The 24832-nt window shown below is 38.6% G+C and overlaps 1 long non-coding RNA gene and 1 pseudogene across 1 annotated transcript in view; one reads left to right on the top strand and one right to left on the bottom strand.

The window, feature by feature from the left end:
- The window catches only part of LOC143650015 (uncharacterized), a 118587-nt gene that overhangs the window by 30917 nt on the left and 62838 nt on the right, over positions 1 to 24832 (top strand). The gene's annotated exons all lie outside the window — the stretch shown is intronic.
- On the bottom strand, positions 7600 to 8381 carry LOC143650920 (cyclin-dependent kinase 4 pseudogene; annotated as a pseudogene).

The raw sequence follows: 24832 nt of genomic DNA, 5'->3' as shown, positions 1-24832 counted from the left end.
TTATGAAATTCTTTCCCTTAAGAGACTTGTGGGATATGTGGCAGGGAACAAAAAGAAGGAATTTTAATAGGGCAAAGTAGCAATGAGACTATGTAAAGAGATGAGTGGAAGAGAAAACAGGCTATATTTCAAGAGGAGGTAGAATGGGGAGAGAAAGAAGGTGAACTAGTTGGAGATGGGTAGCAGGGAATCAGCAGAGAATAACAGCAAAAACCATAATAATAGTTTTAAGCATTTCTCTGCTGTTGGCTACATTTCTAGTGCTTAAAATATATTAATTCATTAACCTTTATAACTTTAACACAGCAAATACGTGAAAATAGAAATTAAGATAAGTGGTAGTATAAGAAATTGAGGGAATGTTAGAAAACTATTCAGTGGTAATGCACCCTTGGAAGTTAAAAAGAAATAAAATCAGTTCACCAAACAATCTACTATCTGAAAGCTTTAGGAAACGTTGGAAATATTAATTTCCATTAAACGTAATGGAAATATTGCCCTCTAATTCATGTGGAATTGCAAGGGAGCCCAAATACTCCAAACAGTATTTAAAAGAATAGAGATAGAGGGCTCTTACTTCCTGATTTTGAAAATCATTGCAATGCTATACTCATCAAAACATAAAGAACACTATGGGAGACTGTTTGGTGGTTCCTTGGGAAACTAAATATCGAGCTGCCCTATCACCCAGCAATAGCACTACTTGGTATATACCCAGAGGAGCTAAAAGCAAGGACACAGACATTTGCACACCGATGTTCATAGCAGCATTATTCACAATCGCCAAAAGATGGAAACAAACCAAATGCCCATCGACAGATGAGTGGATCAACAAAATGTGGTATATGCATACGATGGAATGTTATGCAGCCGTAAGGCAAAATGACGTCCTGAAGCACATGACAAGATGGATAAGCCTTGAGGACATAATGCTGAATGAAAGTAGCCAGACTCGAAAGGACAGATACTGTATGATTCCACTTTTATGACCTGCGTAAAGGTGTAATCAGAGACTGGTAGAATACAGGGAACTTAGAGATACATAGAAGCTAGAGATGGGTGAACCGTTAGCTAATTAGTTGAACTCTAATGCAAGGGAATAGATAGGAGCAAAGGTGATTCTCTAGTGGGTCTAGAAGTAATATTACCATATTGAAGATGAACAAGATCGAACGGGGTTGTATAGACCTACGTGTCCCATTAACTCACACTAGAAATATGAATGAGTTCTTGTAAGAATTACTTCGAAGATATGATTCTTCTGTAAGGAGTGTTAAGTCCAGCATACAGGGGGAAACAGCTATTGCATGCTAGGAGCTATGTTCAAAAGGAAACCATCAACACTACCACAGCAACAACAGAAGTAAACAATGGAGTGATGAACAAGAGTTAAGAGGAGGTTTAGATCTCCTATTTGGTGAGGGTGTGTTTATTGGTTTTCTGTCTCTTGGGAACAATGAAACTATCTAAAATTGGGAATGTTGATGGACTGTGGACTTTGGGCCCTCTACGTGATGCCCGGTGAATGCAGGTGGCTGAAGGATGCACTGACAGAGAAGTAGAATGGCGAATGATGCTGTATACTTAGGAACGAAGGCTTGTGCTGCCACAAAAAGGAATGTTGTCATGAGGCATGCAACGATGTGTATGAACATGTGGGATGTTTAGTGAGACAAAATAAGCCAGAAACAAAAGAACAACAATGGTATGGTTACCTTTAGAAAGTGCTTATAAGAAAACAGGGAACTAGATTGTAAGCTTTTAGAGCAGACACATTAAGTCTGGAGTGGTGACTATTATTTCTGGATTTTGAGAGGCTGTTTTATAGGTATAACCTGATATTTAGAGATAAGAACGAAGCTGAACAGGTTGGGTTCAAGTAATTCAGAACATAGGGGTAAGGAAGACACTGTATATATTTTAGAACCACACATACTCTTTGAGATCAATGGAAGAAAGATTTATTTGACCTGGAACTGAAGTTTTCTGTAGTACATAACCTAATTCAACCTATTTGTATAGCTCATTTGAGGAACTGAAACAGAGAGCACAAAATGAGAAAGAGGTCCTTTAATCCTGTGCCGGGAAACATCCTAGAGTATATTAACCAGATAATTAAAAAGTATTGGCAAAGTCCCCTGAGGGAGGGGAGAAAGACTATGAAACTATTAAACATTACCATCATGGAATCCGCTGATACTGTGTCAAACTTTAGGGACACCCAAATCAATAGGCCATGCCCTCGATCATGAGTCTTACTCTTGTGAAGCTTATGTAGGTAGCAGAGAAGCTTAGACTACTTATAGGCATGCCTAAGAGTGACTTCTGGAGAACTTCCGTTGTTGCTCAGATGTAGCCTCAGTCTCTCTAAGCCCAACTGCGAGTGAAATCACTGCCATCCCCCCTACGTGGGGCATGACATCCAGGGATGAAAGTCTCTCTGGCGACGTGGGAGAAGACTCCCAGGAATGAATCCAGACCTGGCACTGTGGGATCAATGATTCCATCCTGACCAAATAGGGGAAAAGAAGTATAATTAATAGAGTATCAGTGGCAGAAAGAGTTCAAATAGAGTCGAGAGGCTACTCTGGAGGTTGCTCTTATGTATGCTTCAGTTAGACCTTGCTACCTATCATAACCTGCCAACTCCCAACCAGGACCATTCCAGTCAATCCTAAAGAATACCTAGGGCAATTTATAAGATTCCACAAGTGTTCCAGGCACTAGAGTAACTTGCCAGAAGCCTACAACCTCCAGATGGTTCCCTGGTCCAGATAAGTCCTGAAACCTAGTCCAGCCTCCCCAGAACATCAAATAGTTCCATATCCCTACCCCATATTAGTGAAAGACTCAATGTAAAAAACTTAGAATTGCCATAGCCCAAACAACCCCAGTGAGAGATATGGAAAGATCAAAGGTGATGGTGGAATTATACGTAGAAGAAAGGACTTAACAAATGAATATGAATGCTGAATCATTAAATTGATATCTCCTTTAGTCTCCAGTATTTTAGAGCAGATAGAAGTAAAAACCTAAAGTTGTGAAATATGTTCTACAACTAATTGTGGTGCTGCTGTGCTTGGAAATTTATAGCTTTTTTGTATATATGTTAGTTTTCACAAAAAAAGGAAAAAAAAGTTGATTGTGATGATAAAGTATTTAAATCCTCTAACCTCCTATATTGTGGAGCAGTTGGAAGGAAAAATATTAGAGGATCATATGGTAGCCCATGACAAACTCTGGGATCTATCCTGTAACCACGTTTTGAAGAGTGCATTGAAAACTATTGCTTTTTTATTACTTTGCTCTGTATGTATGTTATACTATACAATAAAAAAAGTTACCGAAAACATACATAAAGAACAAAGTATAGATATATAGACCAAAGAAGATACGTGAATGGCCAAAAGGTGCATTTAAAGATACACAATATCATTAGTCATCTGTGAAGTGTACATTAAAATTACAATGAGATACCATTACATACCCACTAAAATAGCTAAATTTTTTTCATTCTTAAACTTTTTATTTTGAAATAATTTCAAGCTTAAAAGGCAGTTTCAAGAAGTGCAAAACCCATGCAGAACACTCAAACACAACTCACTATCTTTTAACATTGTTCCACATTTGCTGAATTACTGTATCTATTGATAACTCTCTATCCAGCTATCCACCCATCCATCTCTCCATCTACTCATTTTCTTAACATTTGGTAGTTGTTTGTACACATCATGCTATAGCAACTTTGTAACCCCCTTAAGTACCGTTATCAAGTTCAAGAAATGTAACATTGATATAAAGCTTACAGACTATATTCTCTTTCTTCTGCATCTCACTAATGTCCTTTTGGGCCTGTGCCAGTTTGAAAGGATAATGTACCCTAGAAAAACCATGTTTTAATCCTGATTCCATCTTGTGGAGGCAGCTGTTTCTTTTCATCCCCATTCAGTACTATGGATTAGAAACTCCATTAGATTATCTCCACAGAGATGTGATTAACCCAATTGTAGGATTTTAACCTTGGATTAGAGGGAGATGTGAGTCCACCAATTCCAGGTGGGTCTTGAGTAGTTTATAGGAATCCTTTAAGAGAGGAACCATGTTATAGCCATGAGAACCATGAGAGCCCGCACAGCCAGAGACCTTTGGAGATGTAAAAGGAATATGCCCCTGGGGGAGCTTCATGCAGGAAGAGCCAGGAGGGAAAGCTAGCAGACCTCCACGTGCCCTTCCAGCTGAGAGAGAAACCCTGAATATCACTGGCCTTCTTGAACCATGGTATCTTTCCCTGGGTGAAAATTTCTGTAGTCTTACTTTAATTTGGACATTTGCACAGTCTTAGAACTGTAAATTAGCAACTTACTAAATTCCCCTTTTTGAAAGCCATTTCATTTCTGGTGTATTGCATTCTGGCAGCTAGCAAACTAGAACAGGGCCATTTCACCCCCATTATGAGATCCTGTCCAGGATCATGTATATTTAATTGCCATTGTCTCTTTAATGGATTTTTAAAAACGGAAATATGTGTGACACAGTCTTTCCCATCTCAGCCATACCCAGGCATACCATTCAGTGGGATTGATCACAACCACAATGCTGTGCTACATTTACCACCTTCCACTATCCACTACCAGAATTTTCCCATGATTCCCCAAACAGAAAACCTATGCTACTATATATTAACTCCCCATTTCTCTTCCCTCCTTCCCTGGTAAACTATGCTCTAATTTCTGTCTCTATGAATTGGCATTTTCTAGATATTTCATCTAAGTAGAGTCATAAAATAGCTGTTCCTTTATGTCTGACTTATTTCATTCAACATGATATCTTCAAGGTTCATCTGTTATAGCAGGAATCAGAACTTCATTCTTTTCTAAGGCTGATATTTCATTATATGTATTCATCACATTTTGGTTATGCATTCTTCTGCTGATGAACACTGAATTGCTTCCATCTTTTGGTTATTGTGAATAATGATGCTCTAAACATTGAGATACAAATATCTGCTACTTTCGGTTTTTTTAGGTAGATACTGAGAAGTGGGATTGCTGTCTCGTGGTAATTCTGTGATCAACTTTAAAATAAATATTTTTATTGACAAATCTTCACACACATACAGTCCATACATGGTGCACAATCAGTGGCTCACAATATCATCACATAGTTGTGTATTCATCACCACGATCATTTTTAGAACATTTGTATCACTCCAGAAAAAGAAAAAAGAAAAAACTCATACATCCCATACCCCTTACCCCTCCCTCTCATTGATCACTATTATTTCAATCTATCCAATTTATTTTACTCCTTATCCCCTCTATTATTTATTTATTTTTTTACCCGTATTTTTTTATTCATCTGTCCATACCCTGGATAAATGGAGCATCAGATAGTAAGTTTTCACAATCACACAGTCACAATGTAAAAGCTGTTCTTATACATTCTATCTTCAAGAATATGATTAACTTTTTGAGGAACCACCAAACTGTTTTCCATAGTGGCTGTGCCATGTTTACATCCCCATCAACAATGTACAAGGTTTCCTATATTCATTAGGGTTCACAGCCAACAGGATGGAACATATTATGAGATTTATTACAGGGATTGACTTATGTGACAGTATTGGCAAGTCCAAATTCCATAGGGCAGGCTGCAAGCTTGGAATTTCAATGAAGATTTTGATGGATTCCTCAGAAGAGGCTGGCTGACTGAAGAAGAGATAGAAATTCTGCTTTCATTTCTGGGATCTGCTGACTTCCAGCTCCAGGCTGATCCTTTTGGCTTTTCTCTGTGGTCTTCTCTATCAGGTCTCTATTAATAGGATTGAGACCCATCCTCATTCAGTTGGGCCATACCTTAACTGAAGTAATCTCATCAAAATGTCCTATTTACAATGACCTCAAAACCACAGGAATGGATTCAGATTAAGAACTCCAAGCCACATAGTTCCTATTTCTCTATAATAGGAGAAATAGGAGAAAGTCAGCACTAGTTATTTTCTGGTTTTAATAGCCATTCCAGTGGGTGTGAGGTGATATCTCATTGTGGTTTTGATTTGCATTTCCCTCAGGGCTATGATGTTGGGCATCTCTTCATGTCCTTATTAACCATTTATATAACTTCCTCAGAGAAATGTCTATTCAAGTCCTTTGCCCATTTTTTGATTGGGTTGTTTGTCTTTTTGTTGCTGAGTTGTAGGAGTTCTTTTTATATTCTGGGTATTAAACCTTTATCAGATATATGGTCTCCAAACATTTTCTCCCATTCTTTATGTTGTCTTTGCACTTTCTTGATAAAGTCACTAGATGCAGTCACTTGATAAAGTCACTAGATGTTCTTCATTTTGGTGAAGTACACATCTATATTTTCTTTTATTCCTCATGCTTTTGATGTGAGGTTTAAGAAATCATTGTCTAGTACAAGGTCCTGATATATTTCCCTATATATGTTGTTGTTCTAGTTTTCTAGCTGCCAGAATGCAATATGCCAGAAATGGATTGGCTTTTAAAAAGGGGAAATTTATTAAGTTGCGAATTTACAGTTCTAAGGCCACAACAATGTCCCAATTAAAGCAAGTCTATAAAAATGTCCAACTTAAGGCATCAAGAAGAGGTTACCTTCACTCAAGAAAGGCCAGTGAAGTTCAGAGTTTCTCTTTCAATTGGGAAGGCACGTGGCAAACATAACATCTGCTAGCTTTCTCTCCAGGCTTATTGTTTCATGAAGCTCCCTTGGGGCCATAGTCCTTCATCTCCAAAGGTCTCTGGTGCTCATCATTTTCATGACTCTGAAAAGGGAGAGTCCCTTTTCTCCAAAATGTTTCCTCTTTTAAAGGATTCCAGTAAACTAATCAAGACCCATCTGAAATGAGTCACAAGTCCATGGAAGTCATCTAGTTAAAAGTTACCATGCACAATAGGGTGAGTCAGTCCTCATGGAGATAATCTAAAAGCTCTCACCTAGCAATATTGAGTGAGGATTAAAGGACATGGCTTTTCTGGGGTACACCACAGATTTAAGCCAGCAGTAATCTTTTAAGAGTTTTATAGTTTTAGCTCTTATATTTCTGTCATTGATAAATTTTGAGTAAATTTTTGTATATGGTATGAGGTAGGGGTCCGCTTTCATTAGTTTTTGTTTGTCTATTTGTTTTTCCTATATAAAAATGAATCGTATCAAGGTAGGGAGAGAAGAAGAGGAAACTCACTTCTTGGTGTAGGGAAATAGGGGGAGGAGAAGGATATGCCTCAAAAGCAGGAGTGGGGGCCACGGTGGCTCAGCAGGCAAGAATGCTTGCCTGCCATGCCAGAGGACCTGGGTTCGATTCCCGGTGCCTGCCCATGTTTAAAAAAAAAAATGCAGGAGTGGGAGAGCAATGTCATGTCATTAAGGCAGCAAAAAGTTATCTTTAAAAAGTTGGAGGGAGGGGTCTTCATGGCCTTAAATATGAAGGCAGAAATCACTTTCTGTGATCTCTCCAGTAATTGTGTCCAAATAAGGGAAATGACAACTGCTCTTCCTTCTCCTGGCTCTTTTGCAGCCACCTCATTGCTCACTCCAGATTACCTTCTCCCTTTTATAGATAAGATGCTATAGGACTCAGAAAGCATATATTTGCTTGTGGGGGTTAAAAGTCAGCGTTTCCAGCAGCAGCTGTGCTCCAGACTCCTCCACCTCAGGCATCACTACACTGGATAGGGCCATTTAGGAAAAAAGGATCCTCTGGGTAGAGATACATCTCAGGACCAGTCATCCTCTGAGGGCAGCCTGATCAGATCAATGATTTTGCCTAACTGATCAGCTTTGGAGTTTCCACAGAGGAGTGGTTTCTGATGAAACAGCTCTGCAAAGATACAGCCAACACTCTATGTGTCCATAGGTGTTCCATATACAGACTTCTGAGTAGCTTTGGGAGCCTCGTACCAGAGTGTAACAACCACAGGTGTTAAGTGGCATCTGGTAGCTGTAGATTCTGGCCAGGCCAAAGTCAGCCAGCTGAACTGTTCTACCACTTGTCTCCAGAATGTTCTCTGGCACGAAGGAAATCTAGGCGTCTTAGAAACTGGTGCATCAGATACTTATGGTCTCCATTGGCAGACTTGCAAGAGATGCCTTGTTCAGATAAGTCCTTTGGGCTTGGTCCACATGCTCAAATACCAAGGTCATCTTGTTCTCCAGGTCAGTTTGGGCTATGATATAGATATTCGTCAGTCAGCAAAATTGGGATGTTCAAAAGCTTCCAGCTGCCTCAGTAAGGCCACTTTATGAAGTGTGCTGATGGGAAGGCCTCCTACAGTGCCTCCTCCATTGATGATTCTCACAATCTTGAGGGCCAAAAAGTGGTCATTGTGGGGATCACAGGTCTTGAACCCCTGTCCCATAGGCACTAACCCTGGCTTTTACTAAGGGGTGGCCATTCTCAGTTAAGGAAAGACCTTCACTCTTTCCTTAACTGAGAGCTGTAGGGGCAGCCTGTTGTTAGGGTCTGGGAGCCATTTCCTGGGCACCATACACTTGAGTTCAGTTCTGGGCAGCTGGATGTGATGAGCTAGTCAATAGACAGAGGTTGCAGGCTAGAGAACCCCCATCCCCCCCCAATGTTGCTCCACTTTCATTCTTTTGCATGTGAAAATCCAGTTCTCCTATCACAATTTGTTGAGGAGACTTTTTTCCCCATTGAGTGGGCTTGGTACCCTTGTCAAAAGTCAATTGGGTCTTCTTCCATCATTCTACTCCCAGCCCTCAACAGGATCCATCCTTTCTTCTGCTAGAATGATCCGCTAAAAATGCTAATCAAAGCTAGTCCCTCCACTACTTAAATACCTTCACAGGCTTCCTAATGCCTTGGGGATGACAGTAAAAGTCCTTAATTGGGCTTACAACAAGGGCCTCAACCTCCCTACTCCAGCCTCACGTTACCACTCCCTGCCCCACCACCGCCACTAGCATGCCACAGTTCATTGTCCTGAATGGACCACATGCTCAGTCACCTCCAGACTTTGCACTTGCATTTACCTACATCTGGAATTTTTGTCCCTTTGGGCTTGTCCCTCTTCAAATAGCAACTTAAAACTCACTTCCTGGCGGGCCGCGGTGGCTCAGCGGGCAAAGTGCTTGCCTGCTATGCCGGAGGACCTCGGTTCGATTCCCGGCCCCAGCCCATGTAACAAAAACGGAGAAACAGAATACAATAAAACAAGAAAATGTTTAAAAATGTTTCCCTTTCTTCCTTCCTTCCTTCCTTCTCTCTGTCTTTCCTTTAAAAAAAAAAAAAAAAAAAAAAAAAAAAAAAAAAAAACTCACTTCCTTCAAGAAGCTCTACCTGTCACCCTCCCCACAGAACTAGGATGGTTGCTGTGTGCTGTGTCCCCGTACTACCCTTGACTTTCCCATAGTAGCACCTACTGACTTGATTGTAAATTGCTTGTTTCATGTCTTCTCAGCTAAATTCCCTGAAAGTAGCAACCATGTTAGTCTTATCCACTCTTCTATCCCTATTGCCTAGGATGTAAAAAGCACTCATCAATATAAAATAAATCATGAAATCACACACACACACGTGCACACACAACTGAATTGGGGCTTATGAGAAAATGGCAAAATAAGGATGGAATTGCAGAACTCACTCTCCCCCCAAAGCAGCAAGTGGGTAGGCAGAAACTGTCCAGATCAACTCTTCTGGGGCTTTGGAGACGAGGGGAGTTCTGTGCAACATTTAGGGAAATGTCAGACAAAGAGACTGAGAAACTGGTCAGAGACTGTGAGTAGTTCCATCTGTGGGATCCTGGTGCCCATTCCCCATTCCTTCATTGGCAAGCAGCACTGAGCATTCCAATCCCTGTTTGGCAGGCTTTGGTGGACTGGGATGGCCATGGGAGTCCTCCGCCCCAAGTGTAGAATGGGACACAGTTCAGTACTGATTCAGCTATTGGCTGGCAAATTTAGACTGCTGAATCACACCATTCTAGCCCATTTGGTCAGGCACTGCCATGTCATAGTTTTGACTGTCAGAGGCAGAACTGGCAAAGGGCTAAAAATAACCTGTCTTAGTAAGACTGAGGGGAATATGTTACTTAGGAGTGCCATCTGCTGGGAAGATCAGGAAAACACACTTTTGGGGAAATGTCAAAAAAGGAGGTTTGGTAAAGAGTGCCATCTGCTTGGCAGGCCAGGAAAATACAGCTTTGGGGAGCTTAACGGGGAAGAAAAGGCTTTTCGGAGTCTTTCCTGACCCTCTTCCCAGGGCCTTTTGGATCTCATTTGCACTCTTTGCATTGGTACCTGATCCTGTTTTGTCTGGAAAACACTGGTGAACCAATTGTCAAAAAGAACCTTACCACAAAACCAATCAACAACAAAATCCCACCCAAGAGATAGAAAACGACCTTCAGAATAAACTCATTAAGATTATCAGATATCAGCAAAAAATTACAAGCCATACTGAGAAACAGGAAGATATGGCCCAGTCAAAGGAACAAATAAAAACTTAGCTGATACAGAATTTGGAACAACTAATCAAAGATGTTCAAGCTTCCTAAGTCAATTCAAGGGAATGAAGGAAAGTATGACTAAAGAGATAAAAGATATTAAGAAGACATTGGATGAGGGGTGGGCCACGGTGGCTCAGCAGGCAAGAATGCTTGCCTACCATGCCAGAGGACCCGGGTTTGATTCCTGGTGCCTGCCCATGTAAAATAAAATTTAAAAAAAAAAAATCTTAAAAAAAAAAGAGGACATTGGATGAGCATAAAGAAGAATTTCAAAACATGCAGAGAAAAATAATATATTTTATGGGAATGAAAGGCACAATAGATGAGATTAAAAATATGCTAGAGGCATATGACAGCAGATTTGAACAGGCAAAAGAAAAGATCAGTAATCTAGAAGGTAGGACTTCAGAAATCAAACAGACAAAAGAACAGATAAAGAAAACAGTGGGTCAGCATAAAGTGTCATGGTGTTCCAGAAGGAGAACAGAAGTAAAAAGGGACAGAAAGAATGTCTGAGAAAATAATGGCCCCAAATTTCCCAACCTTTATTAAAAACATAAATATGCATATCCAAGAAGTACAACTTAGTCTAAACAGAATGAATCTGAATAGACCCTCTCCAACACACATACTAATCAGATGATCACATCCTAAAGATAAAGAGAGAATTCTGAAAGCATCAAGAGAAGAGCAATTTACCACATACAAGGGACACCTAATAAGGCTAATTTTCTATTTCTCATTTTTAAAGCCCATGGAGATAAGAAGGCAGTAGTATAATATGTTTAAGATTCTGAAAAAGAAAAATTGTCAGCCAAGAACTCTGTATTCAGCCAAACTGTCCTTTGAAAATGAGGGGGAGTTTAAAATATTCATAGATAAACAGAAACAGAGAGAATTCCTTAACAAGAGACTTGCCCTACAAGAAGTACTGAAGGGAATGCTACAGGCTGATAGGAAAAGACAGGAGAGAGAGGTTTTAAGGGTACTACTTACTGCTAATGAAGGATAGCAGTAAGGGTAACTAAAAAGAGTGAAAAGAGAGATGAAAATAGAATATGACATGTAAAAAAAAAATATGACACATAAAAGCCAAAAGATAAAATGGTTGAAGAAAATACTGTCTTTAGAGTAATAGTATAGAATGTTAATGGATTAAACTCTCCAATCATAACACACTGACTGGTGGAATGGCTAAAAAATATATAATTCATCTATATGCTGTTTATAAGAGACTCATTTTAGACCCCAAAATAGAAATAGGTTGAAAGTGATGCTGGGAAATGATATCCCAGGCAAGCAGTAACCAAAAAAAAAAGAGCTGGGATAACTCTACTAATATCAGATAAAATAGACTTTAAATGTAAAAATGTTATGATACAAAGAAGATTATATATTAATAAAAAGGGCAATTCAACAAGAAGAAATGACAACTATAAATATCTATGCATCTAACCAAGTTGCCCCAAAGTACATGAGGGAAATGCTGACAAAACTGAAAGGAGTAATAGGTAACTCTACAGTAATAGTTGGAGATTTCAATACACCACTCTTATCAATAGATAGAACATCTAAATAGAAAACCAACAAGGAAACAGAACCAAAATAATATGATAAATGAACTGTATCTAACAGACCATATATAAAACATTATACCCCAAAACAAGATATACATTCTTCTCAAGTGCTCATGATCATTCTCCAGAATAGATCACACGTTGGACCACAAAACTGTTCTCAATAACTTTTAAAAGACTGAAATTATACAAAGCACTTTCTCCAATCATAATAGAATGGCACTGGAAATCAATAAAATAACAGGCAGAGAACTGGAAAGTACACCAATATATGGAGGTTAAACAACATACTTAATAATGGGTCAAAGAAGTAGCAAGTTTGTGGTACCCTGAGGCCCAAGTTCGCTGCGCAACAGTTGGATCAGAATTGTACTATGTCCCCCTTTATTCCCTGGTTGGGGAAGGCTTCCCTGACTCTCCCAGTCAGCAGCAACCAGCTGGTCAGGAAGCAGGTTGACCAGAAGTTGCTGGCCTCAAGTGTGGGGGATGGGCTGGGGAACTGCGCGGCCAGGCAAGTCACTCATCTCATCACAGTTTCCCCACTACAGCTTTTTCAACTGTAGAAACAATGGTGCCACAGGCTGGAAAGCCTGTGTCTGTCTGGAAAAGACCAAGGGTTCACAACCCAGAGATCCAATCTTGCTAACCAGAAGTTGGATCAGAACTTGCTATGATCCCTCTCTGTTCCCAGGGGGAGGGCTTCCCTGACTCTCCCAGTCCACAGCAGCTAACCAGGTGAGGACTGGGCTGGCCAGAAGCTGCCAACCTTGAGCTCACTGTGGTTTTGAGCTGTATTTTCCTGATGGCTAATGATGTTGAGTATCTTTTCATGTATTTATTGACCATTTGTATATTTTCTTTGGAGACATGTCTATTAAAGTCTTTCGCACATTTTAAAACTGGGCTGTTTGTCTTTCTGTTGTTGATTTTAAGAGTTCTGGACATTAAACCCTTACCAGATAAAAGCTCTCCAAATATTTTCTCCCATTTTGTAGGTTGTCTTTTTTTTAAAAATATTTTTATTGATAACAACTTACAAACACAAACATCCTTAACATACATTCTATACATGGTGTACAATCAGTGGTTCACAATATCATCACATAGTTGCATATTTATCACCATGATCATTTTTTAGAACATTTGCATCGTTCCAGAAAAAGAAGGAAAAAGAAAAACTCACACATACCATACTCCTTACCTCTCCCTCGTGTTGACCACTAGTATTTCCATCTACCCAATATATTTTAATCTTAATTTCCCCTATTATTTCTTTATTTATTTTAAACTATTTTATTATATAGTATAACATATATACAAAGCAAAGAAATAAGAAAGCAATAGTTTTCAAAGCACTCTTCAACAAATAGTTACAGGGCAGATCCCAGATTTGTTATGGGCTACCATATGATCCTCTCAGATTTTTCCTTCTAGCTTCTCCAGAATATAGGAGGCTAGAAGGCTTAAATCATTTTTTTTCATCACAATTGACTTTTTTCCTTCCTTTTGTGAAAAATAACATATATTCAAAAAAGAAATAAATTTCAAAGCACAGCACCACAAGTAGTTGTAGAAAATATTTCAGAGTTTGACATGGGTTACAATTCCACAATTTTAGGTTTTTACTTCTGGCTGCTCTAAGATATTGGAGACTAAAAGATAACAATTTTTTTATTTTAAACTTTTTTATTGTATAGTATAACATATATACAAAACAAAGAAATAAAAAATCAATAGTTTTCAAAGCACTCTTCACCAAGTAATTACAGTACAGACCAAGAGTTTGTCATGGGCTACCATACAGTCTTCTCATATTTTTCCTTCTAGCTGCTCCATAATATAGGAGGCTTAGATATTTTTTATCATCACAATCGACTTTTTTTCCCTTTTTTAAATTTTAACATTTGTTCTCCCATTATTTATTTTTATTCCATATGTTTACTTGTCTGTTGACAAGGTAGATAAAAGGAGCAGCAGACACAAGGTTTTCATGATCACACAGTCACATTGTGAAAGCTATATCATTATTCAATCATCATCAAGAAACATGGCTACTGGAACACAGCTCTACATTTTCAGGCAGTTCCTTCCAGCCTCTCCATTACATCTTGAATAACAAGGTGATATCTACTTAATGCATAAGAATAACCTCTAGGATTACCTCTGGACTCTGGAATCTCTCAGCCATTGACATTTTTGTCTCATTTCTCTCTCTCCCCTTTTGATTGAGAAGGTTTTCTCAATCCCTTGGTGCTGAGTCCCAGCTCATTCTAGGATTTCTGGGCCACATTACCAGAAAGGTCCACACCCTTGGGAGTCTTGTCCCACATAGACAGGGGGAGGGTGGTGAGTTTGCTTGTTGTGTTGGCTGGAGAGAGAGGCCACATCTGAGCAACAAAAGAGGCTCTCTTGGGGGTAACTCTTAGGCCTAAATTTTAAGTAGACTTGACCTATCCTTTGTGGGGTTAAGTTTCGTATGAACAAACCCTAAGACTGGGGGCTCAGCCTATAGCTTTGGCTGCCCACACTGCTTGTGAGAATATCAAGAATTCAACTTGGGGAGGTTGAATTTTCCCCTGTTCTCACCATTCCCTGAAGGGGACTTGGCAAATACTTTTCCACTCACTGATCAAATCACTCTGGGATTCACTGGGGCATCACTCTGGACAAATCAACAAAATCTCCAGTCCTACCCAAGGTTCCATGTACTTATGTCGTTCAACCAAGCTATCTACATAAGTTATACTAGGAAATGCACTATCAAAATATAAATTTTGTACCAAATAAACATTTTGTGCTTTAGTCTCACACATAAGTTGAAATTTTAAAATATTAATTACCATCTATTTTCAGCACCCCACAATAATGACATTCCTTTGTTCTTCCTCATGAAAAAACATTTTTTAAATTTGTACATTTAGTCACTGTCATTATACACTCCAGGCAATCCTAGATTATACCATCTCAATCTTTATCGTCTATCTTTCTTTCTGATTTCATTTGTGCCCCCAGGCCTCCTCCCTCTATCATTCTCACATTCACTTCATTCAGTGTTTTAACGTAATTGTATTACAGTTAGGTAGTATTGTGCTGTCCATTTCTGAGTTTTTACATTCAGTCCTGTTGCACAATCTGTATCCCTTCCGCTCCAGTTACCCAATATCTTACCCTATTTCTATCTCCTGATGGTCTCTGTTACCAACAAAATTCTCCAAGTTTATTCACTAATGTCAGTTTGTATCAGTGAGACCATACAGTATTTGTCCTTTTATTTCTGGCTAATCTCACTCAGCATAATGTCTGTAAGGTCCATCCATGTTGTTACATACTTCCTAACTTTATTCTGTCTTACAGCTGCATAATAGTCCATTGTATGTATATACCACAGTTTGTCTAGCCACCCATCTGTTGATGGACATTTTGGCTGTTTTCATCTCTTGGAAATTGTAAATAATGCTGCTATAAACATTGGTGTGCAAATGTCCGTTTGTGTCCTTGCCCTCATGTCCTTTGAGTAGAGACAGCATATAGATGGGTCCCATTCCCTAATCCATTCTGCCAGTCCATGTCCCCCGATTGGGAAGCGTAATCCATCAACATCAGTGTTATTACTGCCCGGGCAGTACCCTCCTCTACCGTTTTGCCTTTTGGCTTTTATATGTCCTTCTAATTTTCCTTCTTTTTACCTTTACTCATGGTCTTCCTTTCTACAGTCTTCTCCACACCTCTCTCTTCTGTCTTCATATCTGTCTCTAGTGCTCCCTGTAGTATTTCTTGCAGAGCTGGTCTCTTGGTCACGAATTCTCTCAGTGATTTTTTATCTGAAAATGTTTTAATTTCTTCCTCATTTTTGAAGGACAGTTTTGCTGGATATAGAATTCTTGATTGGCAGTTTTTCTCTTTTAATAATTTAAATATATCATCCCACTGTCTTCTTGCCTCCATGGTTTCTGTTGAGAAATCTATGCATAGTCTTATTGGGCTTCCCTTGTATGTGATGGATTGCTTTTCTCTTGCTGCTTTCAAGATTCTCTCTTTCTCTTTGACCTCTGACATTCTGATTAGTAAGTGTCTTGGGGAACGTCTATTTGGATCTATTCTCTTTGGGGTATGCTGCACTACTTGGATCTGTAATTTTAAGTCCTTCATAAGCATTGGAAAATTTTCAGTGATAATTTCCTCCATTAGTTTTTCTCCTCCTTTTCCCTCTCTTCTCCTTCTGGGATATCCACAACATGTATATTCATATGTTTCATATTGTCCTTCAATTTCCTGAGTCCCTGCTCATATCTTTCCATTTTTTCCCCTATATTTTCTTTTGCCTGATGGATTTCAGATGTTCTGTCCTCCAGTTCACTAATCCTGTGTTCTGCCTCTTGAAATCTACCATTGTAGGTTTCCATTGCTTTTTTCATCTCTTCTACCGTGCCTTTCATTCCCATAAGTTCTGTGATTTGTTTTTTCAGACTTTCCATTTCTTCTTTTTGTTCATTCCTTGCCTTCTTTATATCCTCCCTCAATTCATTGATTTGGTCCTTGATGAGGTTTTCCATGTCTGTTCGTATATTCTGAATTAAATGTTTCAGCTCCTGTATCTCATTTGAATTGTTGGTTTGTTCCTTTGACTGGGCCATATCTTCAATTTTCCTAGTGTGGTTTGTTATTTTTTGCTGGCATCTAGGCATTTAATTATCTTAATTAGTTTATTCTGGAGATTGCTTTCACTTCTTTTACCTAGGGTTTTCTTGCTGGGTGAATTTGTTGTCTCCCTGTTCTTTGACATTGAGTTCAGCTTTTTCTGGGCCTCTAGCTTAGGTTTTGTTTAATGGAGGAGAATTTTTCTGTTCTTGTTTTCTTGTTTCTTGCCCTGCTTGTATGGTGCCTTTTTCTCCCCACCCTGAGGAGGGTTTACGTAGGTATTATAGATCCATGCTGGATTTTCCCAGACTAAACTGACGTCCCATCAGGAGGAAAGAGTCACCTGTGTCAGTTTTCCCTGAGGGTGAGACCCAGCAGGTTGACACACTTTCCTATGAAGTCTCTGGGCTCTTTTTCTTATCCTGCCCAGTATGTGGTGCTTGTCTGCCTGCATGTCCCACCAGCATAAGATGATGTGGTACCTTTAACTTTGGCTGGGGGCATGGTGGAGACAGAGGAGAGGTTGTAGGCTGGTTTTAATGGCTTCAAATTACCAACCCCTGGTGTCTGAATTCCTTGAGAGAGGGATTCCACCTGAGTTGGGCTTCACCCCTCTCCTGGGGAAGGCACAGTTTCCAGACAAGCCCTCAAAATGAGTTTGTTTCTGCCTATGCCTCGGGCAGTTGCAGCCCGAGGAGCCCTGTCACTATATCCAAAGGCAGTCAAGCCTTTGTAGAAACACAGCCACAAAAACCTCTGTTTCCTTCTTTTTTTTCCTTTTTCCATCAGCCCTGCCCCCTTGGCGCTGGGGCAAAAGTGAGCAACCTCTGCTTTGACCAGGTTCACCTGATCTGGGGGCCTATTTTAGTAGTCAGAATTTGTTAATTAATTCCACAATTGGCGTTTGGTTGGGCTCAGCCTCTGCTGCTGGTCAAGTCTCTTTCCTTTCCCCTCTGGGAAGCAGCCGTGGGGGAGGGGCGCCGACCGCCAAGGCTTGGGGAACTCATGGTTCTGGGGGGGCTCACAGCCAGTCCAGCTGGTCCAGACTGGGGTACACTGTGTGTCCGGTCACTGACGTGGCCCCAGGAGCTGTTCTGTATTGTTTCTGGTTATTTACTAGTTTCTCTGGAGGATGAACTAAAACGTGCACATTGCTAAGCCGCCATCTTGGCCCTATCTCTGCCTTTTGACTGGAGAGTTTAACCCATTTATATAAAGTAACAACTGATAGTGCAGGACTTTGTTCCTTCATTTTTACTTTTCCTTTTGTAGCTCTTATACCTTATTTATCCCGTATACCTGATTTGTTCCTCATTTCCTCCATTAGTACATACTTTTATATTTAGTTGATCTTTTGTAGTGAACCCTTTAGAATCCTTTCTATTTTTTGCATATGTTTTTCCAGTATTTTCTTTGTGGTTACCATGGGCTTACATCTGACACCCTAAATCTATATTCTTGTTTGGTTTGATACCAACTTAGTTTCAGTAGCATACATAAACATGTTCCTATACCCCATCCATCCCTCCATGTAGTTCTCATCACAAATTACATATTTATACATTAGGAGTTCCAAAGCATTGTTTTATCATTCCTTTATTTTTTGTATGCAGTATGATGGGGTCACATTTCATTATTTTTCCATGTGAGTCTCCCATTATTGTAGCAGCATTTGTTGAATTTTTCTTTGTTTTTTGTTTCTTTTGCTTGCTTGTTTGTTTTTTGGGAAATGTATGGACTGGAAATCAAACCCGAGTCTCCTGCATGGCAGGTGAGAATTCTATCACTGAACTACCCTTGCACCCTCTATCATCATTTTTTATGCATTTAGTTTTTAGATTTGTAGGAAGTACAAAACGGAGTTATAAACTAAAAATATATACTGACATTTATAATATATACATTAATATATGCATTTAAATATATAAATTAATACACGCATCAGAATACATTATATATGTATATAATATATACATAATTAATATATACATTTATTAGTATAGATGTATACTGGCATTTATATTTACCCATGTCATTACCTTTGTAGGAGATCTTTATTTCTTCATGCAGCATCAATCTACTGTCTCATGTCCTTTCAATCTGAAGAATTGCTTTTAACATTGCTTATAAGGCCAGTCTAGTGATGATGAATTCCCTCAGCTTTAGTTTACCTGGTAATGTCTTAATCTCTCCCTCATTTTTGTAAGACAGTTTTGTGGGAAAAAGAACTTTGGTTGGCACTTTTTTCTTTTCAGCACTTTAAATGTCATTGTGCTGCCTTGCCTCCACTGATTCTGATGGGAAATTGGCCCTTACTTTTCTTAAAGCTTCCTTGTATGTGACAAATTGTTTTTTTGTGGCTTTCAGGATTTTCTCTTTATTTTTGGCATTTGATAGTTTGATTATAATATGTGTTAGTGGTGTCTGTTTGAGTTTATCTTGTTTGGAGTGCATGAGCTTTGTGTATATAGGTATATTCATCCCTTCATTACATTTGGAAAGTTTTCAGCTATTATTTCTTTGAATATTATTTCTGCACCTTTCTTCTCCTTCAGGAGCTGCAACAATGCATATATTACTATGCTTGATGGTGACCCACAGGACTCTCAGGCACTGATCACTTTTCTTCATTCTTTCTTTTTGTGTTTGTCATATTGAGTGATTTTAATTGTCTTATCTTCAAGTTCCCTGACTCTTTTGCCCGGGCCAATTTGCTGTTGAACCTTTCTAGGGTTATTTTTAATTTTTTACTGTGATTTCCAGCTGTTTGGTTACTTTTCATGATTTCTATCTCTCTTTTGATCATCTCTTTGTGTTCACCTGTTACTATACAAATATCTATTAGTTCTTTGCCCATGTTTTCCTTTAGCTCTCTGAACATACTTAGGATTATTTTTAAAAAGTCTTTATCTCTTATGTCCCAGATCTGGTCTTCTTGTGGATGTCTTTTAATGCTTTAAACATGGGCCATTGCTTCCTGTTTCTTTGTATGTGTTGTAATCTTTTGTTGCAACTTGGACATTTTGACGTTTTAATGTTACCTCCGTATTCTAGACACTTGAGTTGTCTGCTTATTAAGCTTCAATCCAGCTTGTGTTGAGAGTATTCCTTGAATGCCAGGAGCTAATAACAATGATGACAAGAACAACAAAACAGAAGAAAAAGGAAAACACCTTCCCAGTATTTTCTAACTGGCCTATGCAAGTGTTCTCCTTTACAGCTTAATCATCTAATAATGAGTTTAGAGAACAGCCCAAAGTAAACACATAAGGTGTTCCTAGGTTTTTTCTATGTACATGGATTGTCTGGAGATGTGTGTGTGTGTGGCCTTAGGAATTTACACAAATGTAAATTTACACAAATGAATGCCTTCATCCCCCTACAACACATTGTTTTCTCACAGTCCCAGGCACTACACTGTATGTCCAAAAACCAGTATTCCTTTGCTCCAGGTAGCTGTGATTTTACTGTTCTCTTGAAGTGTTATGTGGGAGAGCTCTGTGGGCTGCCTCTACATGCGGGCAAGTTCTAGAATGATAAGCTTGCAGTGCATGTCCTGGTTCAGTGCTTCAGGATGCTACTAGCTTGGCAGACATAAATGCACCCAGTATATGTATGAAGTTTACTTCTCCTCAACTAGGTGCAGGGACCCACACTCAAAGTGTGGACTGGCTCTGCACCAAGCTGGGGAGGGCACAGAGGAGAGGCCAGCAAGGGCTTTCTGAGGTCCTATATATCTTAAGTAGTGTTCTTCTTGATTTAGTGATTCCTTTTTGCAGTTCTTTAACTGTTTTCTGGAGGTCTGAGAAAGATGTTTCTGCTGTTTGCTTGTTGTTTAAAGCTTCTGTTGGGGAGCAGCTGTGGAGCATCTTACTCCACCATCTTTATTGGGGCAGGACCTAAAATAGCTAAAATTTCAAAAGACTGATAATACCAGGTGAAGATGTGAAACAGGCAGAACTCTCACATATTGCTGATGGGATGTAAAATGGTACAACCACTATGGAAAACAAACTTGATAGTTTCTTAGAAAATTAAACATACACTTACCATACGATCCAGTACTTCTACTCCTAGATATTTGTCCAAGATAAAAACCTGTATCCAAAAGACTTTTATATGAATGTTTATAACAACTTTATTGATAATAGCTGAAAACTGGGAAAAACCCAAAATATCCATAAACAATTGAATGGATAAATGAACTATGGACTAATCATGCAAAGAAGTACTACTCAGCAGTGAAAGAGAATGAGCCACTGATATACACAGTAACATGGTTAAATTACAGATATGTTATGCTGAATGAAGGAGGGTAGACACAGAAGAGTGTTACTGTATTATTTCCTTTGCATGAAAATTTTCGAATAGGTAAAATTAATCTATAGTGACTATATTGGTTATTTATTGCTGCCTAACAGTTGTGTTGTCACAAACTTAGTGGCTTAATACAACTAACATTTATTATCTTGTTTCTGTGGACCAGGAATAGGGATAATGGCTTAGCTGGGTGCCTCTGCCTCAAGATCTCTCACAACACTGTGATCAGTGTGTCCGTAGGGACTGTAGTCTCCCTAAAAACTTTACTAAAGGGGATATGCTACCAAGTTCACTCATGTGGTTGTTGGGAGGATTCAGTTCCTTGCAGGTTGTCAGACTGAGTACCTCGGTTCCTTGCAGGCTGGTTCTTGGCACACAGTCCTCTACACAGGAAAGCTTACAATATGCAGCTAGCTTCCCATAGAGTGAATGATCAAGAAAATGAGAGCAAGTGAACAAGTACTTTTTGTAACCAAATCTTGAAAGTTATATCCACCACTTCTGCCATATTCTTTTCATTGGAAGCAAGTCACCTTTGGTCCAACCCATACTCGAGGAAGATTATATAAGGGTGTGAAGATGAAGAGGTGGGGATGATTGTGGACCAACCACTTGAGAGGTGGCCTACCACAATGTCAAAAAGCATATCGGCAATTGTCTGGGGGTAGGTGGATTGACAGCAAAGGTTATGAAAGAATTTGGGGACATATTAGAAATGTTCTGGATCTTGGTGGGTTGGTGTTTACATTTACTAAACTCATCAAATTGTATATTTAAAATGGGTGCATTTTGTATGTAACTTGTACCCCAATGAAGTTGATTGTAAACAACAAAAAAACCTCAGTGGGGCCTTCCCTGACCCACCTATTGAACATTGCATCCCCAACCCCCAGCATTCCCTTTTTAAGTTGGGTTTCTCAATACCTTTTTCTCAATATCAATTATCTATATATTTCCTTATTTATTATCAATCTTTCCTCACTGGAATAAATGATCCATGGGGTAAGGACTCTTATTTACCATTTTATCTATGGTAAGAACTGTGAGGGGTCTGAGATTTTACCCTATTTGCAAGCTGAGAAGTTAGCATGCCAGTTTCATGGATGCTGACAAAACATAAGACTCCTGGGTCCTAGCAATTGCAGTAGTCAGAATATTATCATTTTCTTCCAGTAGCTCCCCAATCCCCAGTCCTCACAGAATAACAGAATGAGAATCAGATGATGTCTGCCCATGCAGTAGGTTACATTACAAGAGAGAAACCATGCTTAGGAAACTGGAATCTTAGGATTGTGTTGCAAGCACTTGTCTCTGCAGGGAGACATTCTCTTTATTATAGTGGAATATAAGCAAATTTGGCTTTTGCTCCAGATGGAGATGCTATCTCTATCTTCCAAGGCTATCTGCTAGACAAACATGCTTGAAAAGAATTTAAAACAAAAGTTGTCAGTACCTCTGCATGCAAGACATGCTGACAGGGTGACCCCATGGAGAATTAACTCCCAACAGGGTGTTGCTTAGAATATTGCTTGGTACAGATTCTAAATAAAATGTTTAGAATGAATAATGACTATGTATTTCAGTGTCTGACAAAAAGACTTCTGTTCACCAAAGTGCTAGCACAACACTAGCTCATAGACCAAAAAAATTTTGAGAAATTGTTTCTCTTTTATTCATAGGCCATGTGAAAAATTTATAACACTTTCCCTCCAGAATATTGTGAATTTGTATTTTCAGGAATGATGGCTTCATTTAAAAAAACAAAAAACATTTTAATCTTGTAAAATAATCTGATTAAATGACTAGATAAATTTTTGCATATTTTCACCACACATTCTGGGACAGGTTTCAAATATGCATTGAACACACACTTATTTCACTACATTCTGTTGTAATAATTATGGTCTCTTATTAATATCAACAGTGTGCTGTCATCTCCTTTCTGCTGCCCTGAGAGGTTATTTTCAGTTTCTTTCCTACTGAGCTATTTTGAAAACTGCATAAAACATGGAACTAAAACCAACTGGTAACTGTTTGGCATACTTAATCTCAGCACTCGGAAATATGAATACAACTAACCTACACATCTGGAAAACAAAAGGTGTCGGAGACATGGTTGGGGTAGAATGGTGGTTTGCAACTTGTTAACTTAATCTCTTTTTAGTGACAAAAGAACTGACAGACTTTTTTTTACTTAAAACAGTTACATTTTGAGTTGTCCTTAGTAATGACAACACCAATTGCATGTTTAAAAATATTACTAGTCATATAGTAATTAGCTAACATTTACTAAGGGTTTGCTATGCAGCAGTACTTACTAGCCTTACGTATCTTGGATCACTTACAGATGAGAAAACTGGGGCTAGTTACCTACCCAAGGTCATCATGCAAGTAGTTATTGTGGAATCAAGATATCAACTGGAGTCTATCTGATTCCAAAGCAATGGCTTCTAAGAGTCTGCTGAATAATTTTTCAGTAAATGATTTATTTAGACTTCAGTTAATTCCTGGTGCCCATGTGTATTTCGCTCAATACTGTTAATCTGTTCTGTGCTACACCTTCAGGTAATTACTTTTGGAGGGGAAAGGTTCAGCACTAGAAGTCAGAAAAATCAGATTCCAGTCCAAACCCTAACTTACCATTATGTGATCTTGAACAAGTCACCTAACATCTGTGAACTTTAGATCTCAAATATGGAATTAAGGACAATATTGCCAGTTCTGCCAATTTCACAGGCCTAATTTAAATCGGAATAGTACTTTTTTTTAATTCATTAAAAATTTTTTTTAAATACCAAAAAACACCAAACACAAACATTCATAACTTTTGATCATTCCATTCTACGTATATAATCAGTAGTTCACAATATCATCACATAGTTGCATATTCATTATCATGATCATTTCTTGGAACATTTGCATCTATTCAGAAAAAGAAATAAAAAGAAAACAAAAAAATTCATACATACCATACACCCCTCCCCTCCCCATCATCAATCACCAGAATTTCACTCCAAATTTATTTTAACATTTGTTCCCCCTATTATTCATCTTTGGAATAGTACTTTTGATAGTATCTAAATGTAAGAGATAATAATTCTCAAGATTAGAGTTATAGACATGTTCTATTTTTCAATTCCTTTTTCCTTTGTCTTGGCATGTGATAGATTCAGTTCTGTCTGAATATAACTAGCTGTTTTGCCACATTTAAATTTACAGTATAAAGTGAAAATCACAAAAAGTGTATGATATCTTAAAATAGGTGCAGTAAAAATGTATTGGAGTTTTTATTTTCTTGCTGTGTTTTAATTCCATTCACATCAAAATAGATTTTTTTCACTAAAAAAAAAAAAAAAAAAAAAAAAGCAACCAGAGAGAAAGGACAGATTATTTCAAGGAAAGGAACCCAGATTTTCATCATCAAGAATACATATGCCAGAAGTCAATGGAATATGGTCTTTAAGATGCTAAGGGGAAGTATTTTGGAAATTAGAATTCTATAATGTCAAAGATCACTTAAGAGTGAAGATAGAATGAAGACATTTTCAGACAAATGGGACATAGAGTATTTATAGCCCCAAAGACCCACTTCCTTCCACATGTTCCCAAGTCCTCTTCACCACTTTCATCATTGACAGATGCAACCTTTTACTGCTCTCATTCTCTCTCTCCCTCCCCAGATATGCTCCTTGAAGATAGCTTGTTTTTCATGTGTGTATTGCCAGCACTTTGCACAGTGCCTGACATATCTTAGGTAGTAAATGTTTGTTGAATGAATGAATATATGAATAGCTTTATGGCTTGGGT

Source organism: Tamandua tetradactyla, chromosome 11 (genome assembly GCF_023851605.1).
Source record: "Tamandua tetradactyla isolate mTamTet1 chromosome 11, mTamTet1.pri, whole genome shotgun sequence".
NCBI classification, from domain to species: domain Eukaryota; kingdom Metazoa; phylum Chordata; class Mammalia; order Pilosa; family Myrmecophagidae; genus Tamandua; species Tamandua tetradactyla.
Note: the sequence above shows the minus strand (reverse complement) of the source record. Positions and strands in the feature narration are given on the sequence as shown.